Source organism: Hevea brasiliensis, chromosome 4, assembly GCF_030052815.1.
Source record: "Hevea brasiliensis isolate MT/VB/25A 57/8 chromosome 4, ASM3005281v1, whole genome shotgun sequence".
Taxonomy (NCBI): Eukaryota; Viridiplantae; Streptophyta; class Magnoliopsida; order Malpighiales; family Euphorbiaceae; genus Hevea; species Hevea brasiliensis.
In genome coordinates, this window is record NC_079496.1 from 42,454,921 (window position 1) to 42,479,060 (window position 24,140).

Here is a 24,140-nt window from a genome sequence, read left to right on the forward strand (position 1 = left end):
TAAAAGCAGTGAATATAAAAAGTATTATGCACAGACACAATTTAAAACTATAATGTTCAAATAAATTTTTAAGTAGAAAATAAGAAATCAAAATTATTGTGCACAAACACAATTTAAAACAATAATATACAAATAATCATAATTTATTTCAATTGAAAAATTCAAAAGAAATAACTATTGTGCACAAACCACTGATAAATGCCTCTTGGCTCTGACTCAGTGTTCCTTATGCTTCTCAATATCTTTTTCAACTGAAACACACAATTTAAAGTGTTTTAGTACTCAATGAATTTGTTTCTAACAATAAAATCCAATATTTAAATTTTCTTGGTTCTATTCCCTTCAATTCATTTCATTAGTCAACCTATAATATTGACCCTTGATGCACTCTAAGTGAGTCAATTCTAATGTTACCAATATGTCACATTTAATAGCCTTTTAGTATTGGTACATGTTACCAAATTCATTTTCAAGCATATTGTATTTTATTGCAATTTGCTGGATTTCGGTATACTAATTTGACCTAGCAGGATGACCTAGTTTCCTCAATTTTCGAGTTTCGGTCCAAACTACAAACTTGTAGGTCTATGTCTTATTGCACGCGGGGCAAACATTCAGGTCATTCTGAGCTGTGTAGACCAAGTTATGGTCAAGTTACCAATGCTGGACAGAATGTACCAAAATGGTAACTTTAGGTCATTTTTAGGTCACTTTTGGTTCGGCCAGTTTTGGTACCCGAACTTGTGCAAGCTATATGACTTGCTTATGGTCATTCTAGGTGTTGGTGTCTTCATAAGAATTGTAGATATATGTAATTGTTTTGAGTAAGTTATGGTCAAAACACTAACTGCTGCTCAAATGGTCTTTTGAGTAAGCTTCCTTCATGAAAGTTGGCACATTTTGTTAGTAGTATGCCCTAGAGCATATCATTTAGTATGTATCTTGTATATATTTTTATTAATAAAAGGCATTTCCACTTTTCCGTTTACATAATATATTTATGTGTAATAGAAAAGGTCCATTGATATTTTGTTAGAAATATTATTCTTAAGTTGTTAAGAATATGAGTGACAATATTTCTAGCACAAAGTATCATAAATAGGTTCACAATCGAGGATACTTCATAATAAGGACATGACTTATCCAGAAAGATTGTATTCATGTTTGTTCCCAAGTTATTTATATGAGATATAAATAAGATGGAATGGTGAGTCTCATGCCATATGACAAACATGATAGGCACTTATAAATGATAAGTAGGCCGAACCAGTGACACTTATGACAAGCACATGGAGTTTACTCTTGTCAATGTTTTGTCATAAATCATATCAGTGCATATAATCTTTAGACCTGAGATAGCACAGTTATCTTGTATATAGGTAGTTTGAGTTTGATACTGCTTTCATACTTGTACTGTGTATGGGTATATGGGCATGTGTTGGCTCCTACTAGTTATATATGGAGGTAGGTGTTGATCAAGATGGAATCTGTTCCTCTAAGTAAATAGAGATAAAATCCTATGTTCATTTAATTGTTCTTGATGTTTCAAGTTCTGGCCGGAGACAGATAGATTTATTCGAGAAAAGAGTTTATGATGAGAAAATCTTTTAATCAAGAACTGGAATTAAAAGAGAACATAATATTCATAGCAAATGGAGTTTGACATAAACCATGACTCCAGCTTGAGTTGGGATTTTGTAACAGAGAGATTCTAGTGCATGGTAACATATGATTATAGGTTCATTTAAGGTAAACCTTATTACTAATTGGGTGGCCATGGCATGCTATGCTAGGTGTTAACCATGGTCTATGAGGTTTATAAAATGATTTAGAGAAATCATTTATGGTAATAAAGAGTTCTGATGATATTAAGAGTTGATATCATGTCTCATTGCCAATTAGTGATGAGCCTAGTAAGTCACACACATACACAAGTTATCACCTATTTAAATATGATTTAATTAATTAATTAAAGAGTTTAATTGATTAATTAAATAGGTTTGGTTTGCAATTAGATTGCAAAGTCCCTAGCATGACTTGAAACCAAATCTAGATTATTGGATGTATAATATAAGTTAAATTTATATTTAAAGTGTTTAAATATGAATTTAATTAATGAAAATTAATTAATAGAGATTAATTAATTAATTTATATTTGATATAAATTAATTAGAAGAAGAAAATAATTATTTTGGGATAAGAACTCAAAATTAAAACACAGGGGCATTTTGGTCATTTTGCAGTGTGACACGTGGCACCATGAGATGGTGACACATGGCATAACACATAAGCTTGCCAAATGTTTTTTAATCATGTAAGATGATTAAAATCAAGATTAAATATAGGTTTGACACTTGGCACAATGTGATTGGGTCACTTAAACCTAGAGCTAATCAAAGGGTGACATGTGGCAAGGGTTTAATGTGTTAACCTAGCTATTTAAGTGTTGTTATGAGAAAATAAAACACAACCAGCAGCCACACTCCTTTGTCATGCCACTTTGAGGGTTTTTATCTCTTCTTCTTCATCTCTTATCAATTCAAAGAGATTAGCCATCAATCTCTTGAATTAAGAACACTAGGAATTGTTTCTAGTGTCCTGTTTACATCTCTAATCTCTTAAAAGGAAGAACTTGAATTTCTAATTAATAGAAAAGGCTTTAGAAGCTGTTCAAGGGCTGCCATAGGTGTTCTTGGTGTGGACAAGCTAGAGGGACAACATCTAGTGTCCTGAAGACGAATCTCAAAGGCGCAGACACTGCGATTGCATCAAGAGGTTAGTGTAATCGTTCTTGATTTAATCTAGGGTTCTAAAATTAATCTGATTAATTTTAAAATCTTAAATGGAAAATACAGATCCAAAAACATATTAAAAGAGTTTTAATATATTGTTTTCATTGAAATCAAATAGATAAAAATAAATCTTGCATGGTGCATGTGACCCTAGGTGAAAATTTTTGAATTCAATGGTATAAACTTGTGTTTTTCATGCTTCCGTTCCTTCAATTGGTATTAGAGCCACTATATTTGCCATTTAGATTGTTGATTATATGATTTAATTGTGTGTTTGATCATGAGATCAAAAGTTCATTGCTGGTTGCAAAGCAAGTTGGCGGCATACTTGAAAAAATACCATCAATGGTGCGCATGGTTTGGCTTCCATGGGTGGTTTAAGGTTTGGCTTTTAATTCTGCAATTGTTGTATGATCTAAGGCCTATTCGTTGACTAATTAAAGTGTTTAATTAGTATTTTTTATCACACAATTAAATTATGATTCAAATAAGAATTTTAAAAATTGTTTGAATGTGATTCAAATCTGAATTTTAAAAGTTGTTTGAATGTGATTCAAATCTGAATTTTTAAAGTTGTTTGAATCATATTTAAATCTGATTTTTTAAAATTGATTGAATAAAATTCAGATCTGATTTGTTAAAAAATGTTTGAATGTGATTCAAATCTGAATTTTTGAAGTTGTTTGAATGTGATTCAAATCTGAATTTTTAAATTTGTTTGAATGAGATTCAAATCTGAATTTTTAAATTTATTTGAATCATATTCAAATATGGATTTTTAAGTTGAATATGAGATATTCAATTTAATTTAAGTATGTATGTTTTATTTAATTGTTAAATAGTGATATGCATGATGGATGATCATGGACTATAAAAGACCAATGTGATTGGATTTATTTCTTTTATGTTTCTTTGGGATTGTAAATTAATTAATTTATTTTAAATTTTTTTTGGGCATGTATTATTAAGTTTGTAATAATTTTTGGGTTGTAATTTCATTTATTTAAGTTCTTGCAAATTCGCCTTGGTATGCCAAGGATTACTATGTAATATTGGATTGCAAGAAGTTTAAGGAGGTCAAGAGCATTGGTGGGACCAGTGGGAGGAATTCAAGATCAAGTGTTGATTATGTACTCCTTCAGCAACTCTTGTAAAATGAAAGAATGAAATGCACCTAGGAATGCCCTGATTCAATTCTTGGTGGCTCAGAATTGAATCCCTTAGAAAGTCCATGATCATACCATATTTACTGCTTATCCATGAATGCATGAGATGTATGGGAATGTATGCAATTATATGATATATGCAATTATATGATATATGCATGCTAAATGGATAATGTGCAAAGTGAGACCTTAATAGTAAATAGAATGACCATAAAATCTTCCAAACAAATGATTAAGTTGGAAATGCTATAATTAAAGTAATTATAACATAGGCCCTCCATTGGGGCAATTATTTTAAGAAATTTTAAATAGTTGCATAAGATGCAATTTATTTAAGAGATTTTCTTAAGAATAATTGTTAAGCATGAGATGTTGTAAATATGTAAATGGTTTAGTGGCCAATATTGGATGTACCTGAGGACATTAAAATTATTTGCATAATTACTGGCTCAATGGGATCAACTTAACTAATGCAAGATAAGTCAATAATGGATGTACCTGAGATTTTGAGCTTTAGGGGCTAGGTAAAGGATTGAACCTCACATGAGATGTGATGGGCAAAGAGTTGCTCACTTATAGTTTATTGTAATTCCAATAATGGATGTATCTGAGGATGATCAATAGAATTATAAGAATTCAATCACCCACTAGAAATCCATCCAACTAGGATTTCCGTTTTCTACTTTGGAAGTGTAGGATTCGCTAAGTTAGTGGGAGGACCAATTTGATTAAAAGACCATAATCATTTTGGTTAATTACATGATACATTTACTAATTAATCTGTTATTTTCTGCGATTAATTTTACGATAAAAATGAGCACAAAACAACCACCACCATCCAATATCCTTGCAAGCATACTTGATCTCAATAGGTTGACAGGACCTAATCTGTCTGATTGGCTAAGAAATTTGAAACCTGTCCTGAACCTTGAACATATAGGATATGTTTTAGATTCAAATGTTCCTGGTCCCTTACCTCCAGAGGCCACACAAGAGGAACATGAAACTTTGGACAAGTGGAAGGAGCATGATATGATAGCTAAGTGTTACATGCTTGCTTCCATGAGTAATGAGTTATAGAAGCAACATGAGAACATGCAGAGTGCGAGTGAGATCCTCCTTCACCTACAAGAGTTGTATGGTGAGCACAGTAGGAATGCTAGGTATGAGATATCTAGGCATTTGTTAGGATGAGGATGTCGAGGACATAATGTTGGGGATCATGTCCACAAGATGATTCGGTGATTAAGCGGTTGGAATATCTTGACTTCAACATGGATTTCCAACTACTGAGCAATTTGATCCTTGATCCCTTCCTGGTCTTTTGGGAAATTTTGTGACAAATTTCCATATGACTCAACGGTATGCACCTTAGTTGGTTTACTCAACATCTTTGGTTATTCTTTGCCCGGGCAATAAAGGAAAAGAGGTAGCTTTGGTTACATCTTCTTCTGCTGGAAAGTCCAACAAGAAGAAGGGCAATAAGAAAAAGAAACCTCAGATTCCTGGTCCTTCTAAGAAAATAGCTAAACAGAAAAGGAAGACTAAAGCTGATGAAAGCAAAGGAAAGTGTTTCCACTGCCAACAGGAAAGTGTTTCCATTGCCAATAAGAAAGTGTTTCCATTAGCGGTAAGAAAGTGTTTCCACTGGCCAGAGTATAGCAATCTAAATGAGAGCAATGCCGTGGTGAAAAACAACTCAAATTCAAAATATATTTGGCACTTAAGGTTATGTCATGTTGCAGAAGATAGGATTACAAAATTGGAGAGAATGGGGATTCTATCCTTATTGGACTCTGAGCCTACTCCAACTTGTGAATCTTGCCTTCAGGGCAAAATGACTAGATCACCCTTTGTTGGACAGGGGCTAAGAGCTGAAAATATTTTGGAGCTAATACATAGTGATGTATGTGGTCCATTTAAAGAAATGGCTAGAGGGGGCTTTCATTATTTTATTACCTTTACTGATGATAAATCAAGGTTTGGGTATTTGTATTTGATGAAATACAAACATGAATCTTTTGAAAAGTTCAAAGAATTTAAATCTGAAGTAGAAAATCAAACAGGAAAGAATATTAAATCTCTTCGATCAGATCGTGGGGGTGAATATTTGATTACTGAATTTGATGAATACTTGAGAGAGCATGGCATTGTTTCTCAGCTGACTCCTCCAGGAATGCCACAGCTGAATGGTGTATCTGAAAGGAGAAATCGTACCCTATTGGATATGGTACGTAGTATGATGAGCTATACTGATATGCCAATCTCCTTTTTGGGATTTGCATTAGAATCAGCTTTGTATATTCTGAATAGGATTCCATCAAAATTAGTTTCTTCGACACCTTATGAGATATGGCATGGAAGAAAACCAAGTCTTAAGCATGTTAAGATTTGGGGTTGTCCAGCTTATATCAAAAGTGAACAACGATAAATTGGAGACGGATCGAGAAAAGGTCGATTTGTTGGATATCCAAAAGATAGTTTTGGATATTATTTTATTTGCCTACTTAACAAAGTTGTGATAAGTAGAGATGCCACATTTCTTGAACAACAATTTGTCCAAGAAGGAGGCAAAGGAAGGCAAATAGAGTTAGAATTGGAGAATTCTGACCAACCAACAGATCAGATGGATATAGATCCATCTAGTCAACCTATACCCGTTGATGAAACATCTACAGCTGTTCCTCGTAGAACAACCAGGGTATCTCATCCACCAGTGAGATATGGTTTTCTTTATGAAGAAGAACAAGAGTTGTCTACTCATGAAGAAGTAGATCATGGAGATGATCCACTTACCTATGAAGAAGCTATATCAGATATAGACTCTTCAAAATGGATTGATGCTATGAAATCCGAGATTGATTCCATGTATAAGAATCAAGTTTGGGATCTTGTTGACCCACCTGAAGGTATTGTACCTATAGGGAACAAATGGGTTTTCAAGAAGAAAATTGGTTCTGATGGAAAGGTAGAGACCTATAAAGCAAGGCTAGTAGTGAAAGGGTTTCACCAAAGGCAAGGAATCAACTATGAGGAGACTTTCTCGCCTGTTGCCATGCTTAAATCAATTAGGATTTTATTAGCAATAGCTGCATACTATGATTATGAGATTTGGCAGATGGATGTCAAAACAGCTTTTCTCAATGGATACATTGAAGAAAACATTTTCATGGAACAACCTAAGGGATTTGAATCCCAAGATGGTTCCAAGGTATGCAAGCTAAAGCGATCCATTTATGGGTTGAAACAAGCTTCGAGGAGTTGGAATATTCGTTTTGATGAAGCCATTAAATCCTTTGGTTTTATCAAAAATGAGGATGAGCCATGTGTATATAAGAAGGTTAGTGACAGTGCTATCACTTTCCTTGTCTTATATGTAGATGACATACTGTTGATGGGTAATGACACAGGTATGTTGACGACTATAAAGGTATGGTTATCAAATATATTCTCCATGAAAGACTTAGGGGAGGCAACCTATATTCTTAGGATTCGCATCTATAGAGATAGAGCGAAAAGAATAATTGGTTTATCCCAAAGTCTATACTTGGAAAAGGTGTTAAAGAGGTTTAACATGCTTGATTCCAAGAGGATTGTTACAGTGAGACATGGTATCCATCTTTACGAAGAGATGTCTCCAAAGACACTGAAGAAAGAGATAAGATGGCTAGGATTCCATATGCTTCGCTATTGGAAGTTTAATGTATGCAATGTTGTGTACTAGGTGGATATCGCATATCTTTGTTAGTTTGGTGGCGGTATCAATCCAATCCAGTTTGGAACATCTGGATAGTTGTCAAGAATATCCTTAAGTACTTGAGAAGAACTAAGGATTTATTCTTGATTTATGGAGTGGAGACTTGCAATTGGATGGTTATCTTGATTACGATTTCCAATCGGATATCGATGATAGAAAGTCTACCTCTGGATATGTGTTCATTTGTAATGGAGGTGCGATCGGTTGGAAGAGTTCCAAACAGAGCACATTGCAGATTCCACTATAGAAGCTGAGTATATTCTGCATCGAATCTTTGCAAAGGAAGTCTGTTTGGATAAAGAAGTTCGTGACAGAACTTACAGTAGTTCCTTCCATTGAGTCGCGGTTCCACTACTGCGTGACAATAATGGAGCGATCATCTGAGCTAAGGAATTAAGGTCTCACCAAAATCCAAACACATAGAAAGGCACTACCACATTATCGGACATATAGTTGGGCAAAGCGATATAGCCATGCAGAAAAATAACATCGGTGAAAAATTCAGTGATCCATGCACTAAGCCTTTGTCACAAGCTCGATTAGACCGACATCTTGAGAAGATGGGTCTAAGGTATTGTAATGAATGCCTCTAGTGCTAGTGGGAGATTGGTAGTAGTATGCCCTAGAGCATATCATTTAGTATGTATCTTGTATATATTTTTATTAATAAAAGGCATTTCCACTTTTCCGTTTACATAATATATTTATGTGTAATAGAAAAGGTCCATTGATATTTTGTTAGAAATATTATTCTTAAGTTGTTAAGAATATGAGTGACAATATTTCTAGCACAAAGTATCATAAATAGGTTCACAATCGAGGATACTTCATAATAAGGACATGACTTATCCGAAAGATTGTATTCATGTTTGTTCCCAAGTTATTTATATGAGATATAAATAAGATGGAATGGTGAGTCTCATGCTATATGACAAACATGATAGGCACTTATAAATGATAAGTAGGCCGAACCAGTGACACTTATGACAAGCACATGGAGTTTACTCTTGTCAATGTTTTGTCATAAATCATATCGATGCATATAATCTTTAGACACGAGATAGCACGATTATCTTGTATATAGGTAGTTTGAGTTTGATCTGCTTTCATACTTGTCTGTGTATGGGTATATGGGCATGTGTTGGCTCCTACTAGTTATATATGGAGGTAGGTGTTGATCAAGATGGAATCTGTTCCTCTAAGTAAATAGAGATAAAATCCTATGTTCATTTAATTGTTCTTGATGTTTCAAGTTCCTGGCCAGGACAGATAGATTTATTCAGAAAAGAGTTTATGATGAGAAAATCTTTTTAATCAAGAACTGGAATTAAAAGAGAACATAATATTCATAGCAAATGGAGTTTGACATAAACCATGACTCGGCTTGAGTTGGGATTTTGTAAGAGAGAGATTCTAGTGCATGGTAACATATGATTATAGGTTCATTTAAGGTAAACCTTATTACTAATTGGGTGGCCATGGCATGCTATGCTAGGTGTTAACCATGGTCTATGAGGTTTATAAAATGATTTAGAGAAATCATTTATGGTAATAAAGAGTTCTGATGATATTAAGAGTTGATATCATGTCTCATTGCCAATTAGTGATGAGCCTAGTAAGTCACACACATACACAAGTTATCACCTATTTAAATATGATTTAATTAATTAATTAAAGAGTTTAATTGATTAATTAAATAGGTTTGGTTTGCAATTAGATTGCAAAGTCCCTAGCATGACTTGAAACCAAATCTAGATTATTGGATGTATAATATAAGTTAAATTTATATTTAAAGTATTTAAATATGAATTTAATTAATGAGAAATTAATTAATAGAGATTAATTAATTAATTTATATTTGATATAAATTAATTAGAAGAAGAAAATAATTATTTTGGGATAAGAACTCAAAATTAAAACACAGGGGCATTTTGGTCATTTTGCAGTGTGACACGTGGCACCATGAGATGGTGACACATGGCATAACACATAAGCTTGCCAAATGTTTTTTAATCATGTAAGATGATTAAAATCAAGATTAAATATAGGTTTGACACTTGGCACAATGTGATTGGGTCACTTAAACCTAGAGCTAATCAAAGGGTGACATGTGGCAAGGGTTTAATGTGTTAACCTAGCTATTTAAGTGTTGTTATGAGAAAATAAAACACAACCAGCAGCCACACTCCTTTGTCACGCCACTTTGAGGGTTTTTATCTCTTCTTCTTCATCTCTTATCAATTTAAAGAGATTAGCCATCAATCTCTTGAATTAAGAACACTAGGAATTGTTTCTAGTGTCCTGTTTACATCTCTAATCTCTTAAAAGGAAGAACTTGAATTTCTAATTAATAGAAAAGGCTTTAGAAGCTGTTCAAGGGCTGCCATAGGTGTTCTTGGTGTGGACAAGCTAGAGGGACAACATCTGGTGTCCTGAAGATGAATCTCAAAGGCGCAGACATGCTGCAGTGCATCAAGAGGTTAGTGTAATCGTTCTTGATTTAATCTAGGGTTCTAAAATTAATCTGATTAATTTTAAAATCTTAAATGGCAAATACAGATCCAAAAACATATTAAAAGAGTTTTAATATGTTGTTTATCATTGAAATCAAATAGATAAAAATAAATCTTGCATGGTGCATGTGACCCTAGGTGAAAATTTTTGAATTCAATGGTATAAACTTGTGTTTTTCATGCTTCCGTTCCTTCACATTTTGTGCCTAGTTTCACCTCCAATTGGTCTCATACCAATTGGAGTCACACATTTTCATTTATAACCTAAAATATATACTGCCCTTAACACATTTTAAAACCATCAATCCAAATACACATTCAACAATTGCGTCTTTACTTCTCAAACCATTTTGCACTTATACCATACCATGCTCATTCAATAGTTTACATTATAGCAACTTAGGGCAAAATACCATGAGCATATATACACCATAGATAACTCCTAATTTACAATATCCAATTCTAAACAATTTTCCATATATTATTCCTAACTAATACATACAATTTACACTACCAATTTACATACATTATCACCACTATTTCATATACATATGCTGCCATTTTTGTGACACCCCTTACCCGTGTATAGTATACCCGAGTAAGTAGTGCCACACGGTGTATCGGCACACTTTAATATACCTTAATTAATTTATATCATGCTTTTGCATATCATTTATGAAATATACTTTATTTAAGCCATTTAGCAAAATTTTTATTTATTTGAGGTTCCGAAAATTTTATAGAAAATCCGGCGGAGTACCGGCTAAAAATGGAGAAAACCGTTCTTCGGAACCTGTTAAAAACACTTCCAATAAATAAATTCATTCATTCTCAACTCCAATATCATCACAAAACTCAATATCAAAATCTCAACAATTTTTCAATTTCAGGTCTCAACAACCTTTTCATTTCTCAAACATCCCTTTCTCAGGGTTCTCATATATAAACAACAATTAAATACTCAAATTACTTCCATACATAACCATAAATCTTTATTATTTACATGAACCTCAAAATACATTACATAAATCCCAAATACATATGAGAAAATAAAAATTTAATTACAAAATGACAAAATGACATCTAGTGTCCTACCAATGCACTGCAGGTGACGAGGTGACACGGACACTGTGCAGAACTGCAGGATGGACTCACCCAGTCTGCGGTCTACTGGGCTCACGATCTGTATCTCCAGAACCTACGCGTGGCAAAAGCAACGCGCTAAGCAATAATGCTTAGTGGTGCAATAATATAATAAAAGAAAATAGCAAGAAAATAAATGTGTATAGAATGTGTATGCTTTCTTTGTTTGGTGTTGGTATATTCATTATTTCATTAACTTTGTTCACTTTTATTCATTTGGTTGCCCAAGTAACCTACACTAGACGACTGGACTGGATAACGGGTAAACTGGCACTGGGTACCTAGTACCTCGGGCCGTCACACCATCGGTCACATATGCATCTCCCGGTGTGCAGGAGCACTAACAAGCTGTAAATAGTATCAGGCACAAGGCCAAGTCTCAATACAAAGTCAGAATGGCTAAAAGCCATGAAATCACAGAATGGCATATCGCCATGTGCAGTACTGCTAACTGAACCCTATTGGCATGCCAAACTATCCAAACCAATCATGTTAGGTATACTAGGGCATTGGAAACTTTTAAATTCTTCAATTTGTGAATTTCATGTTTTGGTGTACTATTCACCTCCTTGGTCAACAAAAATGTTGACTTTTGGATAGAAAATATGTACATTGACTTTGGCACTCCCAACATACCACATTTTGTATTTAAAACTTGTTGGCATTAAGCGTTAATACCATTTCTAAGCATTAAACCAAAGGAGCAGATTTTTCAGATTTTGTACCATAACTTTACTTTTCCATTTGGAACTGTTACAGTGAAAATTTGAGGAATTGGTAGACATAAAAGTTGTTCCTTATTTTGTCTAGTTGAATTTCCTATTTTGAATCACTCCATTTGGAGTTTTGTAGCTCCAGATATGGTCCAGAAACCACGGTGGCGGATTACCATTCTGCAGAAATTACCATATCTCTGATAACATGAACAGTGACTTCCACTGCCATTTGGGTTAGATTCTGGCCATAATTTGGGGTAGGTTCCTTCATGAAAGTTTTTTTTCTATGTCTTAACTTGTTGCTGTAAAAATTTCAGGTCAATTGACCATATCTACAGTGAGTTATGGCCACTGTTCATTTGGTCAATTATGCAGAATCAGTTGCAGGGTATCCGGATTGGGGCCAAGTTTTGGTCCTCTTGCTTTGGTCTTTTAGGCATGGTTTCTTCAGCAAAAATGTGCCATTATAAGCCTAGTTTCATGTCCAATTGGCCAAACACCAATTGGACTAACACAGCCAAAGTTATGGCTGTGTAATTGGACTAAAATTTCAGTCCATTGCTACTGTCCTAGGGCAGCCTGCAACTTCACTTTGCAATCCTATTTTGCAGTCCATTTTATGGTCAACTTACCTAAAATGGTCATTAATTGACCATTAAAAAGTTCTCTAATAATTTCCTAAACCAAGTTTACATTTTGCTCACAAAACCCTAATTCAAATTCATGTTTTATACAATTTACCTTAGTTAGCTTTTAATTCATTATTCTTGTGTTTATAAACTTCCAACATAATTCTAGTTCACTTCAAGCTCATCAAAAACACTCCCTCCTATTCCATAGCTAGGGCAGCTGAAATTTATGTACTCATACATATGAGTTTTTGTTCATTTAAATTACAATTCTTACTAAGTTTCAAGTCCCAAACCATGAAAATAAAGAGTTTTGAGGATATAGATGCACTAACCTCTTGTAGGCAGATTTTTCCCAAGTTAAATCTTCACTTTCCTTCACTTTCTAGGCTGCCAAACACTTCCCCAAGAGGTGTGGTTAAGTTTTAATGAAGGGGTTAAGGGTTTAGTGGTGGAAACAAAAGAGAAAGGGAGCTTGCTTGATTGAACATCAATGGAGGGAGGAAGGAAGAAGTTTCGGCTGCACTTGAGGAGAGAGGGATGGCTGCTGGTTTTTTTGATGAATTTAGTCTTCATTTAGTCTTTTTATTAGTTAGTCAAATGATAGCTCAATTGTGATTGGTCAAAATTTATAAATGACATCATCAAGATGTCATAAATGAGCTTTTCTTTGATTTTTCTTTTCTTTCCTCCACTACTCATTTTCAATTTAATTTCTAGTAATGTTTATTCATATTTTATGTCATATTAATTATTTACTCAACTGGACAAGTCGGCCAAAAATCACCACTGAAGGCGAAATGACCAAAATGCCCTCCGTTGGCTGAACGGGTCAAAATTGTCTGTACCAATTGAAAAATTTTTCTAGGTATTTTCTTGGCATTCTAATGCCATGGGAACCTCAATAACCCTTCTATGGAGTCCCAAAAATTATTTTATAATTTTTCCCCTAGGTCTAGGGCTCCTCGTTGCGAGAACCGCAACTTCCCTCTGGTTACCCATCGCTAGGGCACCGGCTCGTTTAACTTGGTTGTATTTTATTTCTAAAATTTTTATTAAATTTTTCTTATTAATATTTGAGTTAATTATGATTCCCGACTTTAGTTTAAATATATTTTCGGACGTTCTAGCTGTCCGGACCGACACCGGTCACCGGAACAGTAAAATGTACGGAGTTAGTACAGGGAGGGTGTTACAACTCTTCCCCTCTAATTTAAATTTCGTCCTCGAAATTTACCTGATGCAAACAGTTGAGGGAACTGTTGCCTCATCGTCTCTTCACTTTCCCAAGTTGCCTCCTCGGTGTTGTGGTGCCTCCAAAGCACTTTCACCAATGGAATTTGCTTGTTTCTCAACTCTTTCACTTCTCGAGCCAAGATCCGTAGAGGTTCTTCTTCGTATGTCAAATCCGGCTGTATTTCAATTTCTTCTCTGGAGATGACATGTGAAGGATCTGAGCGGTATCTTTTGAGCATAGATACGTGGAACACATTGTGGATCTTGTCCAGCTCTGGTGGTAAAGCTAGCCTATAGGCCACTGGACCCACACGTTCAATGACTTCATATGGGCCAATGAACCTAGGGCTCAACTTACCTTTTCTTCCAAACCTCAACACTTTCTTCCATGGTGACACCTTGAGGAACACTTTGTCGCCAACCACATATTCTATTTCTTTTCTCTTCAGGTCGGCATAAGATTTCTGTCTGTCTGAGGCAACCTTCAGATTTGCTTTGATTTGTTTCACTTTCTCCTCAGTCTGTTTCACCAGGTCTGGCCCCACCAGTTTGTCTTCGCCCAATTCAGTCCAGCACACTGGAGTTCTACATTTTCTCCCATACAGTGCTTCATATGGGGCCATTTGAATGCTAGCTTGGTAGCTATTGTTGTATGCAAACTCTGCCAGTGGGAGGTATCTATCCCAACTTCCCTCAAACTCAATGACACAACTCCTCAGCATATCCTCAAGGACCTGACATATATTTCATGTTATTGTTATCATTTCAATTCAATATTTGTATCAATTTCATTGGTTTCAATTATTTACCTGGATTACTCTTTCAAATTGCCCATCTGTAACACCCTCCCGGTAACCACTCCGTACATTCTACTGTTCCGGTGACCGGTGTCGGTCCGGACAGTTAGAACATCCGGAAAAATAATTAAACTTAAGTGAGGGACCAAAATTTACTCAAATACTAATAAGAAACACTTAGTAAAAATTTTAGAAATAAAATACAACCAAGTCAAACGAGCCGGTGCCCAAGCGAGGGGTAACCGGAGGGAAGTTGCGGTTCTCGCAACGAGGAGCCCTAGACCCGGGGGAAAAATTGTAAAATAATTTTTGGGACTCCAGAGAAGGGTAATTGAGGTTCCCATGGCATTAGAATGCCAAGAAAATACTTAGAAAAATTTTTCAATCGGTACAGACGATTTTGACCCGTTAAGCCAAACGGAGGGCATTTTGGTCATTTCGCCTTCCGAGGTGATTTTTGGCCGACTTGTCCAGTTGAGTAAATAATTAATATAACATTAAATATGAATAAACATTACTAGAAATGAAATTTGAAATGAGTAGTGAAAGAAAAGAAAAGAAAATGTAAAATAATGCAAAAATGACATCATATGAGGTCACTCACTTACTCACCAACCAATCAAAATTAAGCTATCAATTGACTAACAAATAAAAAGACAAAATGAAGACCAAAATAGGAAAGAAAGTGCGGCAGCCACCCTCCCCAAGAGACCAGCCGAAATTCACCTCCATAGCCACCTCCATTCAAGTTTTTTTTTTTTTTCAAGCTTTAGATCTCCATCATTCCACCATATTTCCCTAACCCCTCTTCATTAAAACTTTACCCCACACCTTAAACAAGCTCTTGGCAGCCAACAAGAGGAAGGAAATTGAGGTTTAAAGGCTTGGAAAAATCTGCCCAAACAAGGTTAGTGCATATAAATACTCAAATCACCTTTATTCCATGTTAAAGTCTTTAAGTGAGCAAGAATTGGTAATTTAAGTGAATGAAATTTATACTTATGCATGCCTTCAATTCCGGCAGCCCTAAGGGAGGAAGAATAAGGGAGTGTTTTGATGGTTTTAATGGACTTAACATGAATTGGAAATTATGTTAAGCTATATAACTACATAGATGTTGAACTAGTGTGTTAAATTGAGGTTTAGGGATAAATTGATTTGAACCTGAGGGTTTGGAAAGGTGAAAGTGTGAATTGGCTTAGGAAATTGTTAGGGCACATTGTAATGGTCAATTAGTGACCATTTTAGATGTGTTGACCATAAATGGGACTGAAAAATACTATGGCAAGGTGAGGTTGCAGGCTGCCCTATGGACAGCAGCATAGGGACTGAAATTTCAGTCCCTTTGCACTGCCATAACTTGGGCTGTGTTAGTCCAATTGATGTTTGGCCAATTGGACATGAAACTAGGCTTATAATGGCACATTTTTGCTGAAGAAACCATGCCCAAAAGACCAAAGCAAGAGGACCAAAACTTAGCCCCAATCCGGAACCCTGAAACTGCCTCTGCAGAATTGACCAAATGAACAGTAACTGTTCATTTGGCCATAACTCACTGTAGATTTGGTCAATTGACCTGAAATTTTTACAGCAATAAGTTAAGACATAGACAAACAACTTTCATGAAGGAACCTACCCCAAATTATGGCCAGAACCCATTCAACCAAGTGACTCAAGTTACTGTTCATGCACTGTAGATATGGTAAATTTCTGCAGAATGCATATCCGGACAGCTTGGGTTTTTGAGCCATATCTGGAGCTACAAAACTCCAAATGGAGTGATTCAAAAAAGGAAATTCAACTAGACAAAATAAGGAACAACTTTCATGTTTTACATTTCCTCAAATTCCAACAGTAACAGTGTCCAATGGAACAGTGAAGTTGACTCACCAAAATTGAAAAATCTGTTTGTGTTGAGTTACACTTTGGAATGGCAAAAACACTTAATGCCAACAAGTTTTAAACACCAAATGTGGTATGTTGGGAGTGCCAAAGTTGATGTACACATTTTTATTCTAAAAGTCAACATTTTTGTTGACCAAAGATGAATAGTGACACCAAAAAAGTTGAAATTCACAAATTGACAAATTTAAGAGTTTCAAATGCCCTAGTATACCTAACAAGATTGGTTTGGATAGTTTGGCATGCCCATAGGGTTCGATTAGCGATCGCACATGGCAAAAATGCCATTCAGTGATTTCATGGCTTTTAGCCATTCGACTTTGCATTGAGACTTGGCCTTGTGCACGATATTATTCTGACTTGTTAGTCGCATTTGCCTGCCGGAAGATGCATATGTGACCGATGGTGTGACGGCGAGTACTAGGTACCCGGTGCGGTTACCGTTATCGATCCGATGCGTCTAGTGTAGGTTACTTGGGGCAACCAAATGAATAAAAGTGAACAACGTTAATGAAACAATGAATATATTAATACCAAACAAAGAAAGCATACACATTCTCTACACATTTATTTTCTTGCTATTTTCTTTTATTATATTATTGCACTACTAAGCATTATTGCTTAGCGCGTTGCTTTTGCCACGCGTGAGGTACTGAGATCGATCGCGAGCCAGTAGACCACATCGGGTGAGTCCATCCGGCAGTTCTGCTCAGTGTCCGTGTTACCTCGTCACCTGCAGTGCATTGGTAGGACACTAGATGTCATTTTGTCATTTTGTAATTAACTTTTTATTTTCTCATATGTATTTGGGATTTATGTAATGTATTTTGAGGTTCATGTAAATAATAAAGATTTATGGTCATGTATGGTATTAAATTGAGCATTTAATGGTTGTTTATATATGAGAACCCTGAGAAAGGGATGTTTTGAGAAATGAAAAGGTTGTTGAGACACAAATTGACAAATTATTGAGATATTGATATTGAGTTTTATTGATGATATTGGAGTTGAGAATGAATGAAATAGTATATTGGAAGTGTTTTTAACAGGTTCCGAAGAACTGTTTTCTCCATTTTTAGCCGGTACTCCGCCGGATTTTCCTTAAAATCTTCGGAACCTCAAATGAATAATACTTTTGATAAATAGTTAAAATAAATCATATTTCATAAATTAACTTCAAAAGCATGACACAAACTAAGTAAGGTATATTAGAGTGTGCCAGTACACCGTGTGGCATTACTTACTCGGGTATACTGTACACGGGTAAGGAGTGTCACACCATCTGTCTGAGGATGGAAAGCTGTGCTGAAGTGGAGTTGTGTACCCAAGGACTCATGCAACTTCTTCCAAAATCTCGATGTAAACCTTGGGTCTTGATCAGATATGATGGAAAGTGAAATTCCATGCAGTCTAACTATCTCACTGATATACAATTCTGCTAACTTCTCCAGTGAGTAGTCAGTCCTAACTGGCAGAAAGTGTGCTGACTTTGTCAATCTATCAACTATCACCCATACTGCATCATGTTTCTTCTAGGTGAGAGGTAGACCACTTACAAAATCCATGGTGACCCGATCCCATTTCCATTCAGGTATGCGTATAGGCTGTAGCAAACCTGATGGAACTTGATGTTCTGCCTTGACTTGCTGACATGTCAAGCATTTAGTCACATAGTCAGCTATGTCCTTCTTCATACCAGGCCACCAATACTGAAGCTTTAAATCATGATACATCTTTGTACTTCCTGGGTGCATAGCATATACACTGGTGTGTGCCTCTTTTAGAATACTAGCTTTCAATTCCCCATCATCTGGTACACACAGTCTTCCTTTGTAGTACAGACACCCATCTGCTTTCACCCCATAGTCAGTTGCTTTTCCCTCTGAGATCTTGCTCATAATAGCCATTAACTTTTCATCGGCCTGTTGCCCATCAAAAAACTCCTGGAGCTCGTTAGGCCTCACTTGCAACTCAGCCAAAATAGCTCCATCTCGAATCAAGGATAGACGGGCATTCAATGATCTCAAAGCTGTCATGGATTTTCTGCTCAAAGCATCAGCAACTACATTTGCCTTCCCAGGATGGTAATCAATTACACAGTAATAATCCTTCAGGAATTTAATCCATCGCTTCTGTCTAAGGTTGAGCTCCTTCTGGGTTGGCAAGTATTTCAGGCTTTTGTGGTCTGTGTAAATGTAGCACTTTTCACCATACAAGTAGTGCCTCCATATCTTGGTCACGAAGATAATTCTGTAAGCTCTAAATCATGGGTAGGGTAATTACTGTTCATGTGGCCTTAGCTGCTGGAAGCATAGGCGACCACCTTCCCCTCTTGCATCAATACACACCTAACCCATTATGAGAGGCATCACGTAGACCACGAAGTCCTTTCACGACCTGTGTTAACACTGGTGCCTCTGTCAACATAGCCTTTAACTTCTCAAAACTAGTCTGACACTTGTCATTCCAGTCAAATTGGACATTCTTGTGTAACAACTTAGTCATTGGAGCAGCTATTAAGGAAAATCCCTTCACAAATCTTCTGTAATACCCAGCTAGCCGCAAAAAGCTTCTGACCTCAGTTGTGTTTCTGGGAGGCTTCCATTCCATCACTGCTTCTATTTTCTTGGGATCCACCCTAATCCCATCAGCTGACACTATGTGTCCAAGGAATGCAATCTCATTCAACCAAAAGTCACACTTGGACAACTTAGCATCTGACTTCTTTCTCTCAGGGTTTGTAGAACAATCCTCAAATGCTCATCATGTTCTTCCCTGGTCTTGGAATACACCAAAATATCATCAATAAAGACCACTACGAACCGATCTAGGTATGGATGGAAGATACAGTTCATAAGGTCCATGAATGCCGCAAGTGCATTTGTTAGGCCAAAGGGCATCACCAGAAACTCATAATGCCCATACCGGGTCCTGAATGCAGTCTTTGGCACATCTGCATCCTTCACCCTCAACTAATGATACCCTGATCTGAGATGAATCATCGAAAATACTCCTGCTCCCTTCAACTGATCAAACAGATCATCAATTTTAGGCAACGGATATTTGTTCTTCACAGTCACTTTATTCAACTGCTGGTAATCAATGCAAAGCCTCAAAGTCCCATCCTTCTTTTTCACAAACAGCACTGGAGCTCCCCAAGGTGACACACTGGGGCGTATGAACCCCTTATCAAGCAACTCTTGCAACTGAGTCTTCAACTCCCTCAATTCAGTGGGTGCCATCCTATAAGGAGCAATGGAAATGGGTCTTTGTGCAGCAGTTGTCTCAATAGAAAATTCGACTTCCCTTCTCGGTGGCAAACTGGCAATTCTTCAGAAGTACCTGGGAAGTCCTTTCATCGTGGGTATGTCACTGGGTTTGGCTTAGCACGCCTAGTATCCACCACATGTGCTAGGTAGGCTTCACCTTTTCTCATCATTCTTCTTGCAAGCTGTTGAGATAACATTGGACAAAAAATCGTCCTTTCCCCACAACGGTGATCTCATTACCCTCAGAAGTTTTCAGAGAAATCCTCTTCAATTTGCAATCAACTCTTGCCTGATGACGTGACAACCAGTCCATTCCCAAAATCACGTCAAACTCGTGGAAAGGCAACTCAATCAAGTCTGCAAAGAATTCATACCTCAATCCTTAACGGGCAACCCTTATATACTTTGTTCACTACCACATTTGTGACCCAATGGATTAGTGACCGAATGTCTTGGTCACTCTCCCTACTAGTATCCCCTTTCTACGGGTAAGTTGATGCAAATATAGGAATGAGTGGATCTGGATCCACCAATGCATGCAGTGTAGTGTAGAGGAAGAACGCACTCGATGACGTCCGGCATCTTGCTCCTCCCGAGCTCTAATAGCATAATTTACGGCAGGTGGTGCATTATCCGCCTCTCGCTGCTGATCTGAGCCTCTGTGATGGTCCCACCTGCGTTAGACTTACGATTTTCTACCTCTCTATGGTGCAGAGCGGTGCATGCGCTTGTGTTGGAGCAATTTGTAGTAGTTCTTTGTGGGCAGTTCCTCAGCTGATGTTCTGTCGACCCACACCTCAAGCAGACACCAGTTACTCTCCAACACTCCCCCTTATGCCATTTCAGACAGTGTGGACATGCAGAAGATGTTGGGGCTGGTCCCCTGAACACCATCCTCGGAGAGCCGCCCACCGATGGTGTGGTGACCTCTCCTAGGGGTGAATCGTGGCTCGGGCCCCGAGACCGACCACGACTCGTGGTGAGCTGAACTCGTGCAGAGGACCCTTGAACTTCTTCCCAAATGCAGGAGCTGAACTAGACTGACCCGGGCCCCTCTTCTGCTGTCTATCCCTTCTGGTCTGCTCACTGATTCTTACTTTTTCCACCTTTATTGCAACTTCCACTAACTTGGTAAATTCTGTGATTCCCAAGGCAGTGAGCTGGATCTTGATGTTGTCATTTAGTCCCTCTTCAAATCTCTTGCACCTTTCAGCTTCATTAGGGACTATCTCCCTTCCATAGCGGCTCAATCTTACGAATTCCTTCTCATATTCGCCACCGATACCGTCTCGCCTCATGTTAATAAACTCTCTTCTTCTCTCTTCCAGTATACAAGACCACATATTACTTCTTGAATTCAGAGAGGAAGAAATCACAAGTTCTGACTTCCGCTGCACTTCACTGGACACCGTGTCCCACCACTCATAAGCATCATCTTGCAGCAAAGATATGGCAGCTTCCAGGTTTTGCTCTGGAGTGCAGTGGAGTTGTTTTAGGACTCTGCCTATTCTGTTCAACCAATTCTCAGCTGCAACAGAGTCATCTTCTCTCTTGCCATAGAAGTCCACAGCTCCAAACTTTCTTAGCCTTTCCAGGTGTGATTTCTGCTGTGGAGCTGGTGGTGGTGGTGGTGGTGCTGGCATTACCCCAGCCATTAGTCTAAAGAAGTCGGCCATTTGCTGAAACATGGCCTGTGGAGGCTGAGCAGGCTCTGCTTGAGCTGGTGGAGCAGATTCTCTCATGCCCCCAGTCTCAGCTGCTGCAGGTGGAGCATGACTCTCCACTTCCTCCTCAACGGCTCTCTGAGATGAAGGGTCCATATCCTATTCAAAATAAGAAAGATAAACAGATCGGCGTTAGTGTCACCTCGACTCTTACAAATGCAATGCATGGTATGGACTCAATCTAGGCCCAGAAACGCCTAAACCGTGCTCTGATACCACTAAATGTGACACCCCTTACCCGTGTACAGTATACCCGAGTAAGTAATGCCACACGGTGTATCGGCACACTCTAATATACCTTAATTAATTTATATCATGCTTTTGCATATCATTTATGAAATATACTTTATTTAAGCCATTTAGCAAAATTTTTATTTATTTGAGGTTCCGAAAATTTTATAGAAAATCCGGCGGAGTACCGGCTAAAAATGGAGAAAACCGTTCTTCGGAACCTGTTAAAAACACTTTCAATAAATAAATTCATTCATTCTCAACTCCAATATCATCACAAAACTCAATATCAAAATCTCAACAATTTTTCAATTTCAGGTCTCAACAACCTTTTCATTTCTCAAACATCCCTTTCTCAGGGTTCTCATATATAAACAACAATTAAATACTCAAATTACTTCCATACATAACCATAAATCTTTATTATTTACTTGAACCTCAAAATACATTACATAAATCCCAAATACATATGAGAAAATAAAAATTTAATTACAAAATGACAAAATGACATCTAGTGTCCTACCAATGCACTGCAGGTGACGAGGTGACACGGACACTGTGCAGAACTGCAGGATGGACTCACCCAGTCTACGGTCTACTGGGCTCACGATCTGTATCTCCAGAACCTACGCGTGGCAAAAGCAACGCGCTAAGCAATAATGCTTAGTGGTGCAATAATATAATAAAAGAAAATAGCAAGAAAATAAATGTGTATAGAATGTGTATGCTTTCTTTGTTTGGTGTTGGTATATTCATTATTTCATTAACTTTGTTCACTTTTATTCATTTGGTTGCCCAAGTAACCTACACTAGACGACTGGACTGGATAACGGGTAAATTGGCACTGGGTACCTAGTACCTCGGGCCGTCACACCATCGGTCACATATGCATCTCCCGGCAGTAAATGAGCAGCTAACAAGTCAGAATAGTATCAGGCACAAGGCCAAGTCTCAATACAAAGTCAGAATGGCTAAAAGCCATGAAATTACAGAATGGCATATCGCCATGTGCAGTACTACTAACTGAACCCTATTGGCATGCCAAACTATCCAAACCAATCATGTTAGGTATACTAGGGCATTGGAAACTTTTAAATTCTTCAATTTGTGAATTTCATGTTTTGGTGTACTATTCACCTCCTTGGTCAACAAAAATGTTGACTTTTGGATAGAAAATATGTACATTGACTTTGGCACTCCCAACATACCACATTTTGTATTTAAAACTTGTTGGCATTAAGCGTTAATACCATTTCTAAGCATTAAACCAAAGGAGCAGATTTTTCAGATTTTGTACCATAACTTTACTTTTCCATTTGGAACTGTTACAGTGAAAATTTGAGGAATTGGTAGACATAAAAGTTGTTCCTTATTTTGTCTAGTTGAATTTCCTATTTTGAATCACTCCATTTGGAGTTTTGTAGCTCCAGATATGGTCCAGAAACCACAGCTGGCCGGATTACCATTCTGCAGAAATTACCATATCTACAGTAACATGAACAGTGACTTCCACTGCCATTTGGGTTAGATTCTGGCCATAATTTGGGGTAGGTTCCTTCATGAAAGTTTTTTTTCTATGTCTTAACTTGTTGCTGTAAAAATTTCAGGTCAATTGACCATATCTACAGTGAGTTATGGCCACTGTTCATTTGGTCAATTATGCAGAATCAGTTGCAGGGTATCCGGATTGGGGCCAAGTTTTGGTCCTCTTGCTTTGGTCTTTTAGGCATGGTTTCTTCAGCAAAAATGTGCCATTATAAGCCTAGTTTCATGTCCAATTGGCCAAACACCAATTGGACTAACACAGCCAAAGTTATGGCTGTGTAATTGGACTAAAATTTCAGTCCATTGCTCTTGTCTAGGCGACTGCAACTTCACTTTGCAATCCTATTTTGCAGTCCATTTTATGGTCAACTTACCTAAAATGGTCATTAATTGACCATTAAAAAGTTCTCTAATAATTTCCTAAACCAAGTTTACATTTTGCTCACAAAACCCTAATTCAAATTCATGTTTTATACAATTTACCTTAGTTAGCTTTTAATTCATTTATTCTTGTATTTATAAACTTCCAACATAATTCTAGTTCACTTCAAGCTCATCAAAAACACTCCCTCCTATTCCATAGCTAGGGCAGCTGAAATTTATGTACTCATACACATGAGTTTTTGTTCATTTAAATTACAATTCTTACTAAGTTTCAAGTCCCAAACCATGAAAATAAAGAGTTTTGAGGATATAGATGCACTAACCTCTTGTAGGCAG